This window comes from Moschus berezovskii, chromosome 21, assembly GCF_049115385.1.
Source record: "Moschus berezovskii isolate FMDL1 chromosome 21, NW_MosBer_1.0, whole genome shotgun sequence".
Lineage (NCBI taxonomy): Eukaryota > Metazoa > Chordata > Mammalia > Artiodactyla > Moschidae > Moschus > Moschus berezovskii.
This window is the reverse complement of record NC_142480.1, coordinates 36,150,481-36,171,497: the sequence shown is the minus strand read 5'-3', so window position 1 is coordinate 36,171,497 and position 21,017 is coordinate 36,150,481. Positions and strand designations below refer to the sequence as shown.

Below are 21,017 nucleotides of genomic sequence, written 5' to 3'. Positions count from 1 at the left end.
TTATAATCATTAACATAGAACCTAAGAAAAGCATTTTTATGAGTAAGACATTGTGTTGTATAATCATTAGTTCTGGACCTAAAGAAAGGTCAGTTTTTCCGTAAGATACATTGTTGCACAGGGCTTAAGGAAAGCATGAGTGAGAATGTTTGCTCCTTTTTTATAGGGCCCTGGACTGTCTGCTTAAGCTCTGACTCTTTCATTTTCTCCTGTTTTTAGGAGAATATGGTTGTCAGGGAAAGGGGTGGAGAAATCATTTTGTAACCTCTTCCTGCTGGGAAGGGGCATAGGCCTTAAATTGTTGAGGCAATATATTCTCCTTATCTTTATATAGAGGGTCTCTGATCTAGGGGCCCTGAGTAATAGAGGAGGCAGTGGAAACCGCAGGGGCATGAATAATCATTTGTAACTTAAATGTCTGAGCCATTTAGATATAGAAATCATTATATAGTTACAGATATAAAAAGCAAACAGCAAGAATAAGATGACTACAATTATTACAGTCAAGATAGTTTTCCACCATTTGGAGATAAGCCATTATTTGTTGGCGTGAAATCGAAAGTCTTTGAACTTTAAATAAATGATGAAGTAAAGTAGAAAAATGATGGGGCTTTCCAGCCATTTGACCCATGTCTTAGTACTTACCGACCTCAATAGGTCCCGACCTCAGTAAGTCCCGAGTCACTCCATCCAAAATGTCATGTGTGTCAGGTCCCTGTTCAGGCGCCACGTGTTGCAGTCCTTTAATGGACCGGAACCTGGTGGTCCCGAGTCGACGACAAGAAAGCAAAAGAGAGAAAGAGGCTTGTATTCCCTGGGTTATGCAGAGAACCAATAAAGCCCTAGGACAGGGCTGGTACCACTCATGGAAGCACAGGACGTCCTCTTGAAGAGGCCTTGAAAGCCCGGGCAGGAAAGTGAGCTCGGTAGGTTTCTATGCTCCAGAGAATTAGCCAGAGGGAGAGAGAGAAAGAGAAAGAAAGAACGACACGGGGACCCAAGTCTCTAGTGGAATATGGGTATCTTATTAGCAGAAATTCAGGCTTATATATCTTTAGTAAAATGATTACTCAGCCATTACAAAGGATGAAATCCCATCAGTTGAAACAAAATAGATAGTCTAATTTGGAGAAGGAAATGGTAACCCACTCCAGTATTCGTGCCTGGAGAATCCCATGGATGGAGAAGCCTGGTAGGCTACAGTCCACGGGGTCACAAAGAGTCGGACACGACTGAGCGACTGAACAGAACAGAACAGAACAGAATACATACAATGTCACTGACACTGAAAAGAGTCATTGAAGGGAGTTACTGAAAGGAATCCAAGCAGGTGCCCTTTCCCATGATCTCAGTCCTGAGAACTGTGTGCAGCTCTACTCATTCCCAAAATAGGAACTGATAAGGAACAGAGAATCCTTGAGAAATGGCACACAAAGAAAGAAAAGTACAACATATTGGATTCCTTAAAGTTGAACGTCCCCTGACAATTAGTAACATGAAAACAAATGAAAGTAATAGCACAACACTGGTAAAGGGGGACAATCATAAAAATACTTAATGGCATAAATGGCTGATGAAAGCTTTATAGATTTATGTGTATTATTCTCAACAGAGATTCTACTTTCCTCATCCTAGTATAGTTGAGTAGTAAAATAAATTAACTGGAGCCATTTGGTCTTATCACGCTCAAGTAGTTTCTGTTTTGTTTCCTTGCACTTGCCTAAATGTCCCAGCTCCAAGTTATAGATCAAAAATCAGTCTTCTTGAAGGAACATCAAAAAGTTTCATCACAAACACTTGTCAGAATACTTGGTGACCAAACACTTGGTCACCAAGTGACCAAGTCAGGATCTCCAGGACCTTTGTAGTCCAGAGGCAGGGACTTCATGGAAGTGGACACCTCAACTGCAAGACCTTTCAATCAAGATCATGCCTATGAAAAGGGCTACTGATTCACCTTTTAATTCTTTTGGTGGTGGTTTAGTTGCTAGTCGTGTTCGACTCTTGTGACCACATGGACTATAGCCTGACAGGCTCCTCTGTCCATTGGATTCTCCATTTCCTTCTCCAGGGGAGCTTCCTGACCCAGCAATCAAACTTAGGTCTCCTGCATTGCAGGCAGATTTTTTTTTACCAAGTTACCAGGGAAGCTTTTTAATTCTTTTAACTATTTTTAATTTTTCTAACTTTTTAATTTTAATGGTCAGAAAACTTGACTTTTTATATAGAGATAGCTCATTTTTTTAGATTCAGCAGCTAGTTAAGGAAATGTAACTTACTGCTGGATTCCTCATTTGTCTATCCAAATATACTGGTGAGATTTCTTCTATTACTGTATTCTACTAATGGCAGCTACCAGCTGCCATTATGATTAGGCTCATTCATGGAAATTAATTTCTTGATCAGATTGATGTATAATTAATAGCTTTAATGTAAAAAAGTACATAATACGGGTTGATTATATTGAGGAAATAAGACTAGTTGGTTGTAATAGTTCCAACAAATTACATTGTTTTATTATTTAAGAATTACATTGCTTTATATAATGTATCACATAGATACATTGCTGTGTTAAGTTGACATCCCCCTTTCCTTGTTAAAAATTCATTGACAAGAGATGTATGGACTTATTTCTGGACCCTCAAGTGTAGTCCATTGACCTATATGTCTGTCTTTATGGCAGCACACACTGCTTTGATTATTGTGGTTTTATAGCAAGTACTGAAATTGGAAACTAATTCCTCCAACTTTATTTTTCTCTTTCCCTGCTAGAATTTTGCTTTTGTTCAGTCGCTCAGTTGTGTCCGACTCTTTGCGACCCCACGAACTGCAGCATGCCAGGCTTCCCTGTCCTTCACCATCTCCCAGAGTTTTCTCAAGCTCAAGTTTGAGTCAGTGATGCCACCCAACCATCTCTTCCAACAGCAAAATATCTCAGGGTCTTATTATTTAAGAGAACAATATTCCTTAGCACTGTACTTGATGTTGATATAATTTCAATGAACATGATTTCTAATATCATACCCTTGATACTGATAACTGAAGAAGCACCGTGTTTTTCCATTTTAAACCCCCATTATTTATTTTTTTTGCCATATGTGGTTTGTGGGATCTTAGTTCCTCAATCAGGGATCAAACCCTGGCCCCTGGCAGTGGAAGTGCAGAATCCTAATCACTGGACCATCAGGGAATTCCCTTAAAATCTGCCTTTTGAACCTTTTTAATCTAACAGAAGAAAAGACCACAATATTCTGCTTTAGGTCCCCAGATCTTCACAGCTCTGTATATTCCTTCTGTGTGTCCAGGTGTCATCAGGTGTATTTATATTGAGATGATCCCATAACTGATCTTTTTGCTATCTCTGCAACGTCATTTGATGAATCAGTTTTCAAAATAGTGGTTGTACAGTAGCTTTTAAGACTCTAAGGTAAAAATGTCAATTGGTACTATAAGGAGGGTTTGGAAAATACCTCTGAACTACAATTTAAGGTTTTTCCAAGACCAGGTCATGAGAATTGAGTTCAAACCTCAGCTCCTTCACTTACTGTATGATCCTCAGTACGTGACTTAAGTCCCCTCATGTTACATTTTCTTAACTACAAAATGAGATACTTCTTATCTATTCTAAGAATGTGTATACTGGATATATTATGGTAAAGCTGGTGAGGCCATAGGACTATTCAATAATAAGACTTGAAATAAACAAGTTTTTTCTCCCCCCATGGGTCTCAGAGAGGATGTCCCTGCTTGCCATCAGGGCCACAGGGGAAGTGCTAGGTTTTGGCCAGGTGAAGATGAAACAGAGAAGCCTAGGCCAGAGTCTTTATTTTGGTTTCCAGGGAAAACACAAGGCAGGATAAAATAAACATCTTAAGACTGGCTCCTTTGAATAATTCCAGCAGGCTTCAAGGCATAGGGTGGTCTCTAATTGTTTAGTACCTGGTCCTGGAGTGTTTTAGGGCTGGAGATATATTTCTTTGGTGTGTGAGAGTTAGATAAGAAGATAGTTGTAGGATATGGACCCTGGATTTGTTAGTCTGTATGTGAAAAATATGCTTTTGTCAAGCCCTTTTCTATCTCTAAGAATTGATTATCCTTAGGAGGTACAGTCTTGCCCAGGGTCTATAAGGCTCATAAATGACAGAGCATCAATAATACAGAATATAAGAAAATATAGTTAATGTAATTAACCAATGGATGCCAAAAAGAAAGATACAGAATCTAAGAAAATGCAGAACAATTGATTCTGTGGTTTTTGTCATCATTTTAAGACAACATTGTAGTAATGATAATAGAGACCTTAGAGAGCAGGGCATGAGTTGCCTAAGCAGCATAGAAAGCCTTTTATTATGGGGATAAGAAAGGAGGAACATGGGTAGAACTATAAGGAATCCTTGTGGGCTGGCCATAACTAAGTTTCCCATTTATATGGCATTAGTCAAACACAGATCTGAACTTTTTGGAGTTTGTAGCAATATCTTGGTGGAGTTGTGGAGTATATTAGAAATATGCTCAGTTCAAGGTGGTAGGTCTGAAAGTCATGTTGTTGGAGGATATGATCTAATAAGTTAGCAAAGTAGACATAAAGGTTAGTGGTATTATATGTAAGGAGGGGTAGGAATAGTTGTAGTGTCGGAGACACAAGACAGAAAGTTGTGGTGGAAAGCTGGAGGAGAGTAGCAGGAGGAGGCACTGGGGAATGAATGTTTCTCTTCCCAGGGGGGCCCTGGTGTTGAGTGACCTAAGACAGCTGCCTCCATAATGTCCACTAAGCTTTAGAATGACACAGACAGTATTAACCTTTATCAGATTTCTCTTTAAGCTTGAAAGTATGGGGGGGTCTATGTTTTGGCAAGGAATATACCAGGATTATGGGCTAAGCAGACAGAAGACTTGAAGAATATAATAGAAATCCTTAGTATCAAAGAAAAGCAAGAAATGTCCTGTGTCCAGTATGTGTTTTAGGAGAGGCAGTCCATAAGCTCTGCTGGGGTGGAGGTTTTAGCATCTGGGGTGAAGTTGTCTTGGGCACAGGGGGTAAAGACATATCTAACTTCAAGGTAGGTCTTGGACTGGGGCGATGTCACCTCCAGCAGTGAGCTTACAAGCCAGGCCAGTGTTGTCTGGGATGTAGAACTTGGGGTATCCTTTCCAAGTGCATAGACACTTGAAAAGTATGTCTTAGCATTTTAACAAATATGGTTGAAACAATGATTGGCTTGGGCTTCTGGGTTATAAATCACTGAAAGTACCCAAACCAATAAGACCCTGTCCACACAGTAGTGTGAAACTGAACTTGAGTGGTTTGCTGCTCCTGTCTAAAAGCCATGTCCATGTCCCAGGCCTGGGACCTGGTCAACTACCCCAAGCACAGAGTAGCCCTTCAGTTCAGTTAAGTTCAGTCGCTCAGTCGTGTCCGACTCTCCGCGACCCCATGAATCACAGCACGCCAGGCCTCCCTGTCCATCACCATCTCCCGGAGTTCACTCAAACTCATGTCCACAGAGTCAGTGATGCCATCCAGCCATCTCATTCTCTGTCATCCCCTTCTCCTCCCGCCCGCAACCTTTCCTAGCATCAGAGTCTTTTCCAGTGAGTCAACTCGTCGCATGAGGTGGCCAAAGTATTTCAAAGGGCAAAATGGTAGGATACTGAATGAGGAATTCCCCAGGTCAGTAGGTGCCCATTATGCTACTGGAGATCAGTGGAGAAATAACTCTAGAAGGAATGAAGGGATGGAGCAAAAGCAAAACCAATACCCAGTTGTGGATGTGACCAGTGATAGAGCAAGGTCGGGTGCTGTAAAGAGCAATATTGCATAGGAACCTGGAATGTAAGGTCCATGAATCAAGGCAAATTGGAAGTGGTCAAACAGGAGATGGCAAGAGTGAACATAGACATTCTAGGAATCAGTGAATTAAAATGGACTGGAATGGGTGAATTTAACTCAGATGACCATTATATCTACTACTGTGGGCAGGAATCCCTTAGAAGAAATGGAGTAGCCATCATGGTCAACAAAAGAGTCCAAAATGCAGATTGGATGCAATCTTAAAAACAACAGAATTATTTCTGTTCATTTCCAAGGCAAACCATTCAATTATGCCCCAACCAGTAGCGCTGAAGAAGCCGAAGTTGAACGGTTCTATGAAGACCTATAAGACCTTTTAGAACTAACACCCAAAAAAGATGTCCTTTTCATTCTAGGGGACTGGAATGCAAAAGTAGAAAGTCAAGAAACACCTGGAGTAACAGGCAAATTTGGCCTTGGAGCACGGAGTGAAGCAGGGCAAAGGCTAATAGAGTTTTGTCAAGAGAACGCACTGGTCATAGCAAACACTCTCTTCCAACAACACAAGAGAAGACTCTACACATGGACATCACCAGATGGTCAACACCAAAATCAGATTGATTATATTCTTTGCAGCCAAAGATGGAGAAGCTGTATACAGTTAGCAAAAACAAGACCAGGAGCTGACTGTGGCTCAGATCATGAACTCCTTATTGCCAAATTCAGACTGAAATCGAAGAAAGTAGGGAAAATCACTCGACCATTCAGATATGACCTAAATCAAATGCCTTATGATTATACAGTGGAAGTGAGAAATAGATTTAAGGGACTAGATCTGATAGAGTGCCTGATGAACTCTGGACGGAGGTTCGTGACATTGTACAGGAGACAGGGACCAAGACCATCCCCATGGAAAAGAAATGCAAAAAAGCAAAATGGCTGTCTGAGGAGGCCTTACAAATAGCTGTCAAAAGAAGAGAAGCGAAAAGCAAAGGAGAAAAGGAAAGATATAAGCATCTGAATGCAGAGTTCCAGAGAATAGCAAGGAGAGATAAGAAAGCCTTCCTCAGTGATCAATGCAAAGAAATAGAGGAAAACAACAGAATAGGAAAAACAAGAGATCTCTTCAAGAAAATTAGAGATATCAAGGGAACATTTCATGCAAAGATGGGCTCGATAAAGGACAGAAATGGTATGGACCTAACAGAAGCAGAAGATAATAAGAAGAGGTGGCAGGAATACACAGAAGAACTGTACAAAAAAGATCTTCACGACCAAGATAGTCACGATAACGTGATCACTGACCTAGAGCCAGACATCTTGGAATGTGAAGTCAAGTGGGCATTAGGAAGCATCACTACGAACAAAGCTAGTGGAGGTGTTGGAATTCCAGTTGAGCTATTTCAAATCTTGAAAGATGATGCCGTGAAAGTGCTGCACTCAATATGCCAGCAAATTTGGAAAACTCAGCAGTGGCCACAGGACTGGAAAAGGTCAGTCTTCATTCCAATTCCAAAGAAAGGCAATGCCAAAGAATGCTCAAACTACCGCACAATTGCACTCATCTCACACGCTAGTAAAGTCATGCTCAAAATTCTCCAAGCCAGGCTTCAGCAATGTGTGAACCGAGTAGCCCTTAGACACTTACTATTTTGTTTCGCTTGTTACTTCTTAGGAGGGGTCAGTTAATGGTGGCCCAATTTTTCTTTCCTTCCTATATCTACATCCCTTGTAAAGTGACTTTCTACATTTCCTCCTGTAAAGAGGTATAGTCTATTTCCCCAGCGCTTAAATCTAGGCTGGCCTCATGACCAGCTTTGGTCAATAGAATGCATTGGAAGTGGTGGTATGCTAGTTCTGAGCCCAGCCTCAATAAACTTCACACATGTCTATCCTCTCTTGGAATCCTGCCACCACCATGAGAACAAATCCAGGTTAGTCGGCCAGAGGATAACAGACCATATGAAACAGGAAGTTAACCAAGTAAAGGCCACCTTAAAGCAGCCAGACCCTAGTCAACTGTCCTTGAGTGAGTCCAGCCAAGACCAACCAGACCTAGTCTAATTAGCAGAATAACCCAACTAATTCAAAGAGTAATGAGCTAAATAAGTGATTGTTATTTTAAGTCATTAAATTTTGGGAGAGTTCATTACACAGCAATAAATAACTGATCAGTTCAGTTCAGTTCAGTTCAGTCGCTCAGTCGTGTCCGACTCTCTGCGACCCCATGAATCACAGCACCCCAGGCCTCCCTGTCCATCACCAACTCCCGGAGTTCACTCAAACTCATGTCCACAGAGTCGGTGATGCCATCCAGCCATCTCATTCTCTGTCGTCCCCTTCTCCTCCCGCCCCCAACCTTTCCCAGCATCAGAGTCTTTTCCAGTGAGTCAACTCGTCGCATGAGGTGGCCAAAGTATTGCAGTTTCAGCTTTAGCATCAGTCCCTCCAATGAACATCCAGGATTGATCTCCTTTAGAATGGACTGGTTGGATCTCCTTGCAGTATAAGGGTCTCTCAAGAGTCTTCTCCAACACCACAGTTCAAAAGCATCGATTCTTCGGCGATCAGCTTTCTTCACAGTCCAACTCTCACATCCATACATGACCATGGGAAAAACCATTGCCTTGACTAGATGGACCTTGGTTGGCAAAGTAATGTCTCTGCTTTTTAATATACTATCAAGGTTGGTCATAACTTTCCTTCCAAGGAGCAAGCGTCTTTTAATTTCATGGCTGCAATCAGCATCTGCAGTGATTTTGGAGCCCCAAAAAATAAAGTCTGACACTGTTTCCACTGTTTTTCCATCTATGTCCCATTAAGTGATGGGACCAGATGCCATGATCTTTGTTTTCTGAATGTTGAGCTTCAAGCCAACCTTTTCACTCTCCTCTTTCACTTTCATCAAGAGGCTTTTGAGTTCCTCTTCACTTTCTGCCATAAGGGTAGTGTCATCTGCATATCTGAGGTTATTGATATTTCTCCCAGCAATCTTGATTCCAGCTTGTGCTTCTTCCAGCCCAGCGTTCCTCATGATGTACTCTGCATATAAGTTAAATAAGCAGGGTGACAATATACAACCTTGACATACTCCTTTTCCTATTTGGAACCAGTCTGTTGTTCCATGTACAGTTCTAACTGTTGCTTCCTGACCTGCATACAGGTTTCTCAAGAGGCAGGTCAGGTGGTCTGGGATTCCCATCTCTTTCAGAATGTTCCTCAGTTTATTGTGATCGACACAGTCAAAGGCTTTGGCATAGTCAATGAAGCAGAAATAGATGTTTTTCTGAAACTCTCTTGCTTTCTCCATGATCCAGCGGATGTTGGCAATTTGATCTCTGGTGCCTCTGCCTTTTCTAAAACCTGCTTGAACACTATACAAAAAAGATCTTCACGACCAAGATAGTCACGATAACGTGATCACTGACCTAGAGCCAGACATCTTGGAATGTGAAGTCAAGTGGGCCTTAGAAAGCATCACTACAAACAAAGCTAGTGGAGGTGATGGAATTCCAGTTGAGCTATTTCAAGTCTTGAAAGATGATGCTGTGAAAGTACTGCAATCAATATGCCAGCAGATTTGGAAAACTCAGCAGTGGCCACAGGACTGGAAGAGGTCAGTCTTCATTCCAATCCCAAAGAAAGGCAATGCCAAAGAATGCTCAAACTACCGCACAATTGCACTCATCTCACACACTAGTAAAGTCATGCTCAAAATTCTCCAAGCCAGGCTTCAGCAGTATGTAAATAACTGATACACTATGTTAATTTTGTTTCCCTTGTTCAACAATAAGCTTCCTCAGGGCAGGCCTATTTCTTTGTTGTCTCCATCCCAGCTTTTAGCTCTGGGGCTGAGCACATGGTTGGCATACCACAAATACTTGTTCATTAGTCACACCCTCTCTGATAACTTTATGGGTGACTTGGAGCATCTTGTTTTCCTCTCTGGGATTACTTTTCTCTTGTTCACACCTTTATCTGATCTTTCCAAAGGATTGGGTGATAAGTAAAGATATATTTCCCTATTGGGACTTTTCCTGAGCATCTCTTGGTGGTTCCTTCACAGAATACTCTAAATCTACTTTAGAAAAAGAAAAGAAAGAGAGGGACTTCCCTGGTGGTCCAGTGGCTAAGACTCCATGCTCCCAATGCAGGGGGCCTGGGCTTGATCCCTGGTCAGGGAATTAGACCCCACATGCTGCAACTGAAGTTGCATGGGAACTGAAGTTCCCATACCACAACTAAAAAAGATCCTACATACTACAACAAAGATTGAAGATTCCCATGCTGCAACTGAGACTTGGCACAGCCAAGTAAATAAATGAATACATTTTTTAAAAAGAAAATGCAAACTTGTGAGCAGCCCAGAGCATTCTTGGGCTTATCACTTTTTGCAAATGTTTTTACCCTGTATGTGAAATTATTCATCTACTTCCCTCTTTTCCTAGCACTTCCCTTGCAAGGGGAGCATCAGATGTGTCAGGATATGGCTATGAGGTGAGTGGTAGTAAGGAAGAGAGCAAGAGAGCAAGAAGATAGACAGCTTGCATTGTTCACTTATTTGAGACATTGGGGACATGCACAAGTGTCCTGAACTTGTATACATTCTGCACAGTAGTCTGACTATTAAGATATGCTTGGGGAGGACACCTAGCTTCTAAGTGCCCAGGAGCACAACAAACCTGGAAGGAAGCCCAGACTGTGGACTGTTAGACCTGGTGAGCTGGGAGGCTTTCCCATCCAACCTCCTCTCCACCAACAATTCTGTTGGGTCCACCTATGTGTCTGCACAGTGAAATTGCCTCTCCCGAACATTTTAATAGTCGGCTTGCAGGACCAGGTGAGGAAAATCGCAAGTGTGTCTGCATGCAACCCTATAGTCTTGTCTGGGAACCTGAGAATTGTGAAGCTGATGTTCCTGAAACTACTTAAAGCCCCAGGACTGGGGGAAGAAGTGGCAACTCAGTGGCAGTGTCTGAAAAGGCCAACTGTTGCTGAGCTGGTTTCTCTCTGAGGATCCCAGGGAACAATGGGGAGGACACAGAGGCTGAGGGCTGGAGCTGGGAGGGGCCTCAGGTGAAGCTGGGGCCTGGCCAGTGACAGTTGCTGCCTGTTCTCTTCTCGAACATCTTTTCAGATGGGCAACACACCTTCCCTTATTATCCACCACAGTTCTAGATGGCCTCTGTTCTTTGCTCAATATCTATCCCTGCCTCATTAAAAAAATTAAGATAATTCTTTCTAGTTTAGACACTGGGAAAGAAGCTTAAACGAGAAAACCAAGGATATGGTAAGGATTACAGGGTGTGGTGGGAGAGGTGTAGGAGGAGAGAGGACATTGCATAGAGGGAGAGAGGTTTCTAGTGGTGGGGGTGGACCACAGACTCCTTGGGATGATCCTCCAAGTCCAGCCTCATCTGCAGTGATTCCTAAGTTTATTTCATCAGAATGAGATAGAAGGGGAAGGCAATGCTTAGATGATTTCAGCCAAAATGCAAAACTATCCCTTGACAAATCTGGATTTGTTTCTTTGCGGAGTTCTTGTTTAATGAAATGAGGAATTTACAACAAGTTTGAGGGCAAGACAAAGTCCTATGAGATAAATCCATTTCCCCATTAACTTCCATGATAGACTTGATGCTGTCTATCAAGTACTTTGCCCATTTTTAAATTGAGTTGTTCATTTTCTTGTTGTTAAGGTGTGAGAGTTATTTATTCTGGACACTATATCCCTATCAGATATATAATTTACAAATATTTCCCCCTATTCTATGGGACATCTTTTAACTTTCTTGATATGTTGTTCAAAGCCCCAATTTTCCTTCATTCTGAAGAAGTAAAGCTTATCTATTTTTACTTTTGTTGTTGGACCATAAAGAAAGCTGAGAGCTGAAGAATTGATGCTTTTCAACTGTGGTGTTGGAGAAGACTCTTGAGAGTCCCTTGGACTACAAGGAAATCAAACCAGTCAATCCTAAAGGAAATCAACCTTGAATATTCATTGGAAGGACTGATGCTAAAGTTGAAGCTCCAATACTTTGGCCACCTGATGCAAAGAACTGACTCATTGGAAAAGACATTGATGCTGGGAAAGATTGAAGGCAGGAGGAAAAGGGGACTACAGAGAATGAAATGGTTGGATGGCATCACTGACTTGATGGACATGAGTTTGAGCAAGCTCCGGGAGTTGGTGATGGACAGGGAGGCCTGGTGTGCTGCAATCAAATAGTTGGATGTGACTGAGTGAGTGAACTGACTGACTGCTGTTGTTGGGCTTTTGGTGTCATATTTAAGAAACTCTTGCCTAATCTAAGGTTATTATTTTTAATCTTGATCTTTGTTTAGCATTTTATGGTCTGGAACTTGTTTTCACATGTTAATTACCTCACTTATAAAATGATGTGTAAGAGTTTAAGACAGTTAAACCTTTGAGATCACATAAAAGATAAATAATCATATAAATAAATAGCAATGCTTGCTTGGCCCTAAAATTTATGCTATATAAATAAGGTGACTATGGAATTTTTTGTCTAACCAGAACATATTTAAGGATAAATGTAGGTGATAATAATTATTATGAGTAACAGGGGTGAACTGGGATGGTTTTAGGCAGACTGGTACATATAAAGACAGGACATATGTTCTGTCTACATATAAGTCATGGAGAACCGAGTCCCAATGTTGAATCCACCATTAATTTGCTAAGCCCTTACCCATACAATGGGGGATGAAGTAGATAATTTCAAAGGTTTCCTTTCATCTCTACCATTCTAGAACTCCATGACAGGTACTGTCAAGTCAAGAACTATGGAGGAGTATTGTGCTGTTACTGACCTAAGACTTTGTTTAATTCTTTGGTGGTTGATATCCTTGATAGAGACTGTTAGGGTGGCCAAAACACATTAAGGCAGAAGCAAGTCTTGTTAAAACAATTGCTCCTTCATATAGTCAGGAAAGGCAAGTGGGTGCTGTTCACTGGTTTTACCTACAAAACATTGTCTACAAAACACTTACTTCCTGTGTGTATCCTGTAAATGTTGGTGTCCTTCAAAGTTCTGTCTTTGGCCTTTGACCCTTCTTATGCAATGTGTTATCCTTGGATACTCCATTATTGGAAATTCAATTACTGCCTGATTATTGATGAAATCTAAACCTCATATCTCTCTCCTGAGCTCCAAATCTATATATCCAGTTTCCCACCAGATGGCCACACGTTCCAGACTATAAAATGACCTATTCCTGGCATGTGCATGGCCAGGGCCAGAGGACACACGGATGTCCCTATCCCCTGCTCTTTCCTCCCTGCTCCCTTCTATGGTGAGGGGTTTCTCAGGTTCACATGTGTGTTCATCTCAGCCTGAATTTCCACTCTTCAGCCTCACTCCTCCCAAGCAGCCCCATTTCTGGCTACTCCTTGGGCTTGGGGGTGTTGTATGATGGTGAGGTTCACTATCAGGAGGACATGCCTGGGGAAGAGGCTTGTCTACAGCCTGAAAGTGGGCTTGGAGCCATTTGGGAGACAGTTAGGGAATCCTAGGAAGGCAAAATGGAACAGGTCTGGAAGGAGGGGTGTGAGCTCTGAGCATTCTGTCACGTGAACACCACAGAAAAGTCTTGGCTCAAGGAAAATCAGAGTGGAAACTACCTACAGTGTGAGTCAAGGGCAAGGCTGCCAGTGTCCCAAATCTAAGGATTTTAACTGCTCCCACAGTACCTTAAACTCAACGTAAGTGGACCAGAATGTATCATCTTACTGCTTATCTATAAGATCTTCATCCTCTTCTATTCAGTATCTGAGCAAACAGCACCATCAAATAATCTTCAGTCTTAGCCCTAAACCTAGGCATTGACTCTACTTCTCCTAAACATCTTTATAAACTGTCTTCTCCTTATCAGCCTGACTTGCTAATGCCTTAGTGTGAATTATTGCCATTTCTCATCTGATCTCACTCCCATCAGTTTTGTTTCTCTTAAGTCCCTTCTCCATAACATAAGTCTGACCAGGACATTTCCTTGCTTAAAATTCTGCATTTGTTTCCCATTGCCCTTGGCATAAACCCAAGCTCCTGATGGCATGGAAGGCTCTCTGGGATCTGGCTCCTGCCTAACTTTCTGGATCTGTCTATCATCACTTCCTCCCTTTACATTTATGCTCCTTCCAAGCTGATCTCCCTGTGTTTCCCTGGGTGGGCTGTGCTAACGCACATTTCCTTGGCCTTCTATGTAACTCTCCTTTTACTGAAATGATCTTTCTCCAGAAATTAATTAATTTCTTATTAATTAATTAATTTATAATTAATCCCTGTTCATCCTTTGTACATCAGCTTAGATGTCACATCTAGTAAACCCTGTGCTCCCCTGTCTGTGTCTGCTCCTCCCATATCCGTGTTTTAAGTGCTTTCTTGGTGCTCTGTGCTTTTGTATCATGCTTATCTGTAATTTTTTGTTTTTCCTTCTAGAACGTAAGCACCTCGAAAGCAGTGCTTTATTCCTATCCCAGTACCTAGCACAGCACAGGGAACTTAGTAGGCAGCTCCTATACAAATGTTTACTGAACCAATCAAAGGACTATGGGATGAAAATTTTATTTATATTTTAAAATTTATTTTAATTTTATTTTTGGTTGTGCTGAGTCCTCATTGCTGTGTGTGGGCTTTCTCTGGTTGTGGCAAGTGGGGGCAATGCATGGGCTTCTCATTGTGGGGGCTTCTCTTGTTGAGGAGCATGAGGCTCTATAGTGTGGGCTCAGTGGTTGTGGTGCATGGGCTTAGTTGTCCCACAGCATGTGGAATCTTCCCAGACCTGGAACTGTTCGAGCCCTTATGTCCTGAATTGGCAGGCAGATTCTTGACCACTGGACCACCAGGAAAGTCTCTGTACTTTAAAAAAATACTGTTGCTCTATGCTATTAATAAGCAATTTTATATGCTATCAAGTGTTCTTGCCTGGAGAATCCCAGGGAAGGGGGAGCCTGGTGGCCTTCCGTCTATGGGGTCACACAGAGTCGGACACGACTGAAGTGACTTAGCAGCAGCAGCAGCAGCAGCAGCAGAGGAGTTCTGAAATCAATTTCTAGTATGGTTTTTGCTGATGACAATCCTTAAATGGGTGTAACCATAAAAAGTGCCTCTGTTGTAATTAGCCTGGATTCCTCCTCTTCCAAACTCTATGTAACTTCTTCTGGATGCCAAAATGTTGTCCTGGGATGGTAATGCCTACTGCCAGTCTCAGGCTGCCATGCACATTTGTGTACTGTGTGTTTTTTTTTTTTTTAATATAGATTTTTCATTTCTCTTGAATAGGAGTGAGAGCACCAGGTGTACGGTTAAATATGTTTCCAATTAAGTTTTCAAAAATTATCATTAGTGACACATGGATCTTAATATATTTGATGAATTTCTATTGCTATTATTGATGCCCAAACTGTCCTACTTTTGACCAATGGGAGCCTCTTCAAGTTAGCATCTGAGTTATTTTAACAAAAATGTAGCAGTCTTTGATAACTTCTTTGCTATCTTGTACAACAGTATGTTTCAGGCACATAGTGTGTATTTCTTGTCCCAATTAGTATTCAGTTTTAACACACTGAGTCAGTCTGTATATATGGTGGTTGTAGCAAAGATAAGGAGTTTGGAACATTATAGCATGACTTCCTGGCTTCCCTAACTCTATAAGATGCTGATCTTTAATTTGAATTTTTTGTGCAATTAACATCCCCAATTCTGCTGAGAGAACATACGATTTGTGTAAAACTGTGTGAAACAATGATTCTCTGTTCCAATTCTGAATGTATTTGCCATTCTCTGTAGATCAAAGGAGAAACTCAATAATGCTTAAAAGCTTTAAGAAACTTAAAAGTCTAGGTGATTGATCTTTCCATGAGGTCAAAGTTCCAAAACAATACAGCAGAATCTCTAAGCAGAGCAATTCATTTAGTAGAATTAAGGCAGTTGTTGATCTCTTTTCCAAAGTTTAGTGGCTGACCAACTCAGACTTCAGATCTGACTAGAGACTCCCAGTTTGAGCTCCAGGGAAAGTCTATATAGAGGATCTCTGGACAATTGTTTCATTCATTCAATACACACTTATTTTAGCACCTGGCTTTCCTGGTAGCTCAGATGGTAAAGCGTCTGCCTATAATGCGGGAGACCCGGGTTCGATCCCTGGGTCGGAAAGGTCCTCTGGAGAAGGAAATGGGAACCCACTCCAGTACTCTTGCCTGGAAAATCCCATGGACCGAGGAGCCTGGTGGGCTACAGTCCATGGGGTCGCAAAGAGTCGGACACGACTAAGCGACTTTCAACAACAACAATTTGGCAGGCACTGTGCAAGGTGATGGGGATGCAAGAGTAGGCATAATATCCAACTGACCTCTGGGGTTATAGCAGTGTTTGCTACAGAGAACAAGATGAAAGGTTATTCTCCTGTGCATTTAAAAACTAATTTGGAGTGGACTATACTGAAGCTACGTAGAACACGTGCAGAGGACCATAACCAAAGGGAGGCACAAGAGAATTAGCAACCTTTTTGTGTGTTGTGTGGAATATCAATCATGGTCAGCAAATCTCATTAATTTCACAATAACTGTTAGCTATTATTTTCAGAGAGGCACAGCTCCTTTGTAAGATGATAATAATAATTAAAAACAAAAGGTAGACCAAAGATTCAACTGAGTCTGATACACCAGGGGTTCCCAAACCTTGGTTTGCTAAGAATTGACTGGAAGAAACCTTTAAAGTAACAGATGCCATGGATTCTCCAGGCCTACTAAAATAGAATCTTTAGTGTTGGAAGAAGGAAAGGGACAGTTCTTGAAAACAAAAAAATTTAAAGTTCTTCGACTTATTTGGCAGAGCCAAATTTGCAACCCCTGCCCTCCTCTATCGGAGAAGGCAATGGCAAGCCACTCCAGTACTCTTGCCTAAAAAATCCCATGGATGGAGGAGCCTGGTGGGCTGCAGTCCGTGGGGTCGCTAAGGGTCGGACACGACTGAGTGACTTCACTTTCACTTTTCACTTTCACACATTGGAGAAGGAAATGGCAGCCCACTCCAGTGTTCTTGCCTGGAGAATCCCAGGGACGGGGGAGCCTGGTGGGCTTCCATCTATGGGGTCGCACAGAGTCGGACACGACTGAAGTGACTTAGCAGCAGCAGCAGCAGCCCTCCTCTATGCTGCCTGCTCAACCAGTGGTTCTTAAACCAGCTGTCAGGCTTCAAGATGACCTTGCAAACTATAAACTTCCTCATTACATTCAGTCTTGATCCTAAACGGCTACTTTTTTCAAAATCAAGGCGACCGAGACTCTAAAATGCCATGGGAAGGAGAGTGGCACTTTCCCATGTACTGAGTACTAGGGGTGGGAGTGGGGAAAGGTATTCAAGCAGAGATTGGCTGACACTAAGCCCAAAACGAGCTGAAGAAGATAAACTTTGAAGATCAACCACGAAGACCACGAAGGGATTTTTTTCCCTTTAATCCATCATGGGGGCTTACTAATTGCATCCCACAGCTGCAACTGATCGAGGATAGGGACCACGAGAACAGAGGCAGCCTCCTAGCCAGTCTTCCGCTCTGGTTCGGCGATTAGCATAAGAGGAACTGGAAGGAAAGTCGGAGCTTTCCATCAATACTACGACAGGGAAGAGAGCTCCCCAGCAACCGAGCCTGGGACGCAGGCAGGACTCCAACTCGAACCCAGACTCCACCCGATATAGGTAGCCGGGGCACCGGGAACCAGGCCTAGCACGCGCGGTTCTGGAAGGCCACACAGCGGGTCCCAGTAGTTATTGTTTCCAAATTCTCAAATTTCCCGGGCGCCCCGCCCCCGGGTTCCGAAGCGTCGCGCCGGAAGTGACCTCACGACGGTGGCGTGGAGCCGCAGGGCGCTTCCGGCGGCGGCCGCGGCTGTGGGGGTGGGCGTGAAGAAGACCCTTAGTCTCGGGGTTTTGCGGTGCTTCGGGGCAGGCTTGGTGTGGTGAACCAAGGCGTAGGCTCGGTGGCGTAGAGGTAGGCGCGACGCGGAGGCGGGTGGCTGGTGGGCGCTCGTGGGAGGGGTCTTCCGGGGTTGCCGGGAGAGTTTGCTTTCAGGCTTCGTGGTTCCAGGCCTGGCAGACTTCTAGAGCGGTGGGTTCGAGATGGGGGCCGCTTCGGGTGCGCGGGGGCCCATTACTAGCACTTGCCTCCGGGGTATGGTCTGAGGTGGAGGTCGAGCGAGCGGGACTGTCAACAGTCGAGGAATGTGGGAGGTGTGAGGCATTAGCGGCCTAGGCTCTTAGTTTAGCTTTGTTAATGGCTCCTGCAGCCCACCCCCTCATTGCTGCCTGCCTCAGTTTCCTTTTGCACAGTGGAGAACGGTGGCAGGGAAGAACGCGAGTACCACATCCATGACAGATGGCTGGGGGACGGAGATGAACTGGAGTCTGAGAGGAGAGGGTGGCTGAGAAATTAGTGATACCTGCCAGGGGGCAGCTTCTGCTCTTCCTGGAGACTTCCCCTTGATTCTTTACTGTTGTTAGTGTAAGTCTTAATTTCTTTTTATCAGTACTCTTTGTGTGATATTGGCTGAATTGATCAGTAAGTGACTTGTTGAATGGTTCGAGTGTTTTGGTGTGGGGGAAGCATAGTCCTCACCTGCTTGGCCAGTTGGTTGTCAACAAACCTCCCAATTGCAGAGGTAGAAGGAGTCCAAACAGCCCTCTCCTGCCATTACAGATGAGGATCTGGAGACCCAGATTGGTTTTTGTTCTCTTTGTTAGCCATAGACTAAACTGATTTCAGTTTGCGCTCTGTCAAATAAAGGTCTTAATCCCATCAAAACTTAAGTGACTGCCTCTGAGCGGGTCACTGTTTCAACTGGAAACCTCAGATGGATTCTAGTCTTTTATTTATGAATGGAAGATTAAATGTACTGAGCACAGAATTCCTATTTTTTGGTTTCTCTGTATGAAATTGAAATGGTTACAAAAAACATAACTCTTTGATTGCTTAGAATCTTTTGTTGAAGCCTTCTTGAGGACTGTGGGACTAATACAGTGTTTCTAACTTTTTTGACCTGTGACCCACCGTTCATGTATTTTGTATGCTGACTCTTTGTGACCCCTGCATGCGTAGAGTGTGTACTCAGGAAACAGAAGTTTGCCTTCTGTGTGTGTGGTACCCTCTGACATTTTCTATTTCATTGAAAGAAAAAAGTTGATTGTAACTCATGAAATTGATTCTGACCTGTAATGGGTCCTACTGGTAAAGACCTGTAGTTTGAAAAACGTTGGACTAGAAAATGTTTAGTTAAGATTCTTGAGAGTCCGAGATTCGTAAGTAATGGAAGGTGGAAAATACGGCATTTTTCTGTTATCAACTACAGGAGCAGGGTTATTAGAATTCTTCAATCAGAACAACAGGACAGGACGTCCATTTTAGTATCCCAAAGAAGTACAGTATCTGTAATGATGATGTGTCCGAATTTTGGCAAGGCATTTGAGTCTTTTCTGATGACCTGATGGGTGAGATGGAGTGGGAGATTTGCCATGTTGTGGTTAAATTAGGTGGTGTCATGACTTCGGGCATCTGTGTCTGTAGGAATTTGATTTATGGATACCATTACAGCTGGGAATTTGGTGATTGGTGTTGAGGGTCTGTCACTTTTTTATATGCAGTGTGTATTTGAAGCCTTATCTGAAGATTGTTCTTATCAAATTTGTTGCCTAATGAAGTGAAGAGAGAAAGTATCATCTGGTTAATCTCAAGATTTGCCCAGTGTAGTTTAATAAAATGGAAGGGTCATCATAAATTTAAGTAATTTAGATATTTAATTGAAAATGGTTTAGTATGTAATTTCTGTTAGGTTGTAAATATTGACTTTTGAAAAATAAATACAAAGTTTTCTAAATCTAATAGCAATTTGATGCTTTAAAAGTATATAGATAACCTTTTTTATATATTAAAGCCCTCAAAGATATGGCTGTGTGTAAATGGTGTATTACATTACCTGATTTTCAGATGTTAAGCCAGTCTTGTGTTCCTCGAATGGATTCTGTTGAGTCTTGGTGTAGCCTACTTTCTATATATTGCTGAATTCAATTTGCTGATATTAAAAATTTTTATGAGGGATATTGGTCTGAGGTTTCCTTTTCTTGTGATGTCTTTGGACTGGACTCAGTATCAAGAGTAAAATTACTCTCATAATATGAGTTGGAAAATGTTACTCTGCTGTTTTCTGAAGAGTTTATGTAGAATTGGTAATTATTTCTTTCTTTACATTTGATAGAGTTTATCAGCACAGTCCTCTGGGCCTGGGCTTTTCTTTGTGGGAAGATTTTAAATTACTCATTCAATTTCTTTACTTGGTGTAGGTCTGTCTGGACTTTCTTTTACTTTTTGAGTCAGTTTTGGTAATTTTATCCTTCTGGGAATTTGTCCATTTCTTATTTCTCTTTTTTCTTTTTGAACTTGTATCCAACCCACAGAACTGTACCGTAAAACAGCAGTCAGCAGACTTTTTCTGTAAAGGGCTTGCTGGTAGGCTTTGTGGGCCATGTGGTCTCTGTTAGTACTACTTGGTTCTCTCACTGACGTGCAGAAATAGCCACAGACAGTAAGCAAAGAGCTGTACGAGGTTCTGTTCAATACTGCTTTGTTAGTAGTGGGCCAGATTTGGTACATGGGTGTAGTTTTCTGACTCCTGTTTTAAAGCAATAAATTTTATGGTTGAAAGTCTTTATTTGATATCTAGGCAGATCAGGTTTATGATAGAGTAGGGTAGAAATTGATTCCCTTGCTTGCATATCTTTGTGTATGCCTAAGGATGTGTGTGTTCCACTTTGAAGATTTATACTTCATTTCCAAGATGTTGTAGAGGTAATTTAGGCATTTTTGTAGTTTTGTTCAGGTGAGACGGAAGGTGACCCTCGTAGTATAATTTTCTAGGGCCATAACTTGAATCCCCTATTTGGCCAGTATTCCTTCTGTGAAAAGGAAGTGTTTGTAGGACTTCCCTGGTGGCCCAGTGGTTAAGACTCTGCTCTTCCACTGCAGGGGGCATGGGTTCGATCCCTGGTCAGGGAACAGAATTCCTGCAAGCTGCGCCCCCCCCAAAAAAAGGGAGACATTTGAAATAAAATTTGGTATATGGTAAACATTATATAGATTATCTCATTTAATCTTCACAATGGTTCTATGAGATCGTTTAATTGATATACAGTCGACTCTTGAACAGTTGGGGGCCAGG

At 42.3% G+C, this 21,017-nt stretch overlaps 1 protein-coding gene across 1 annotated transcript in view; it reads left to right on the top strand.

The window, feature by feature from the left end:
* The first annotated feature begins 17,664 nt into the window (after positions 1–17,664).
* The window catches only part of EDC3 (enhancer of mRNA decapping 3), a 57,322-nt gene continuing 53,969 nt past the window's right edge, over positions 17,665–21,017 (top strand). Inside the window, exon 1 of the mRNA XM_055418152.2 lies at positions 17,665–17,800. The gene's annotated coding sequence lies outside the window, so the exon portion shown is untranslated. The remainder of the gene's footprint in view (positions 17,801–21,017) is intronic.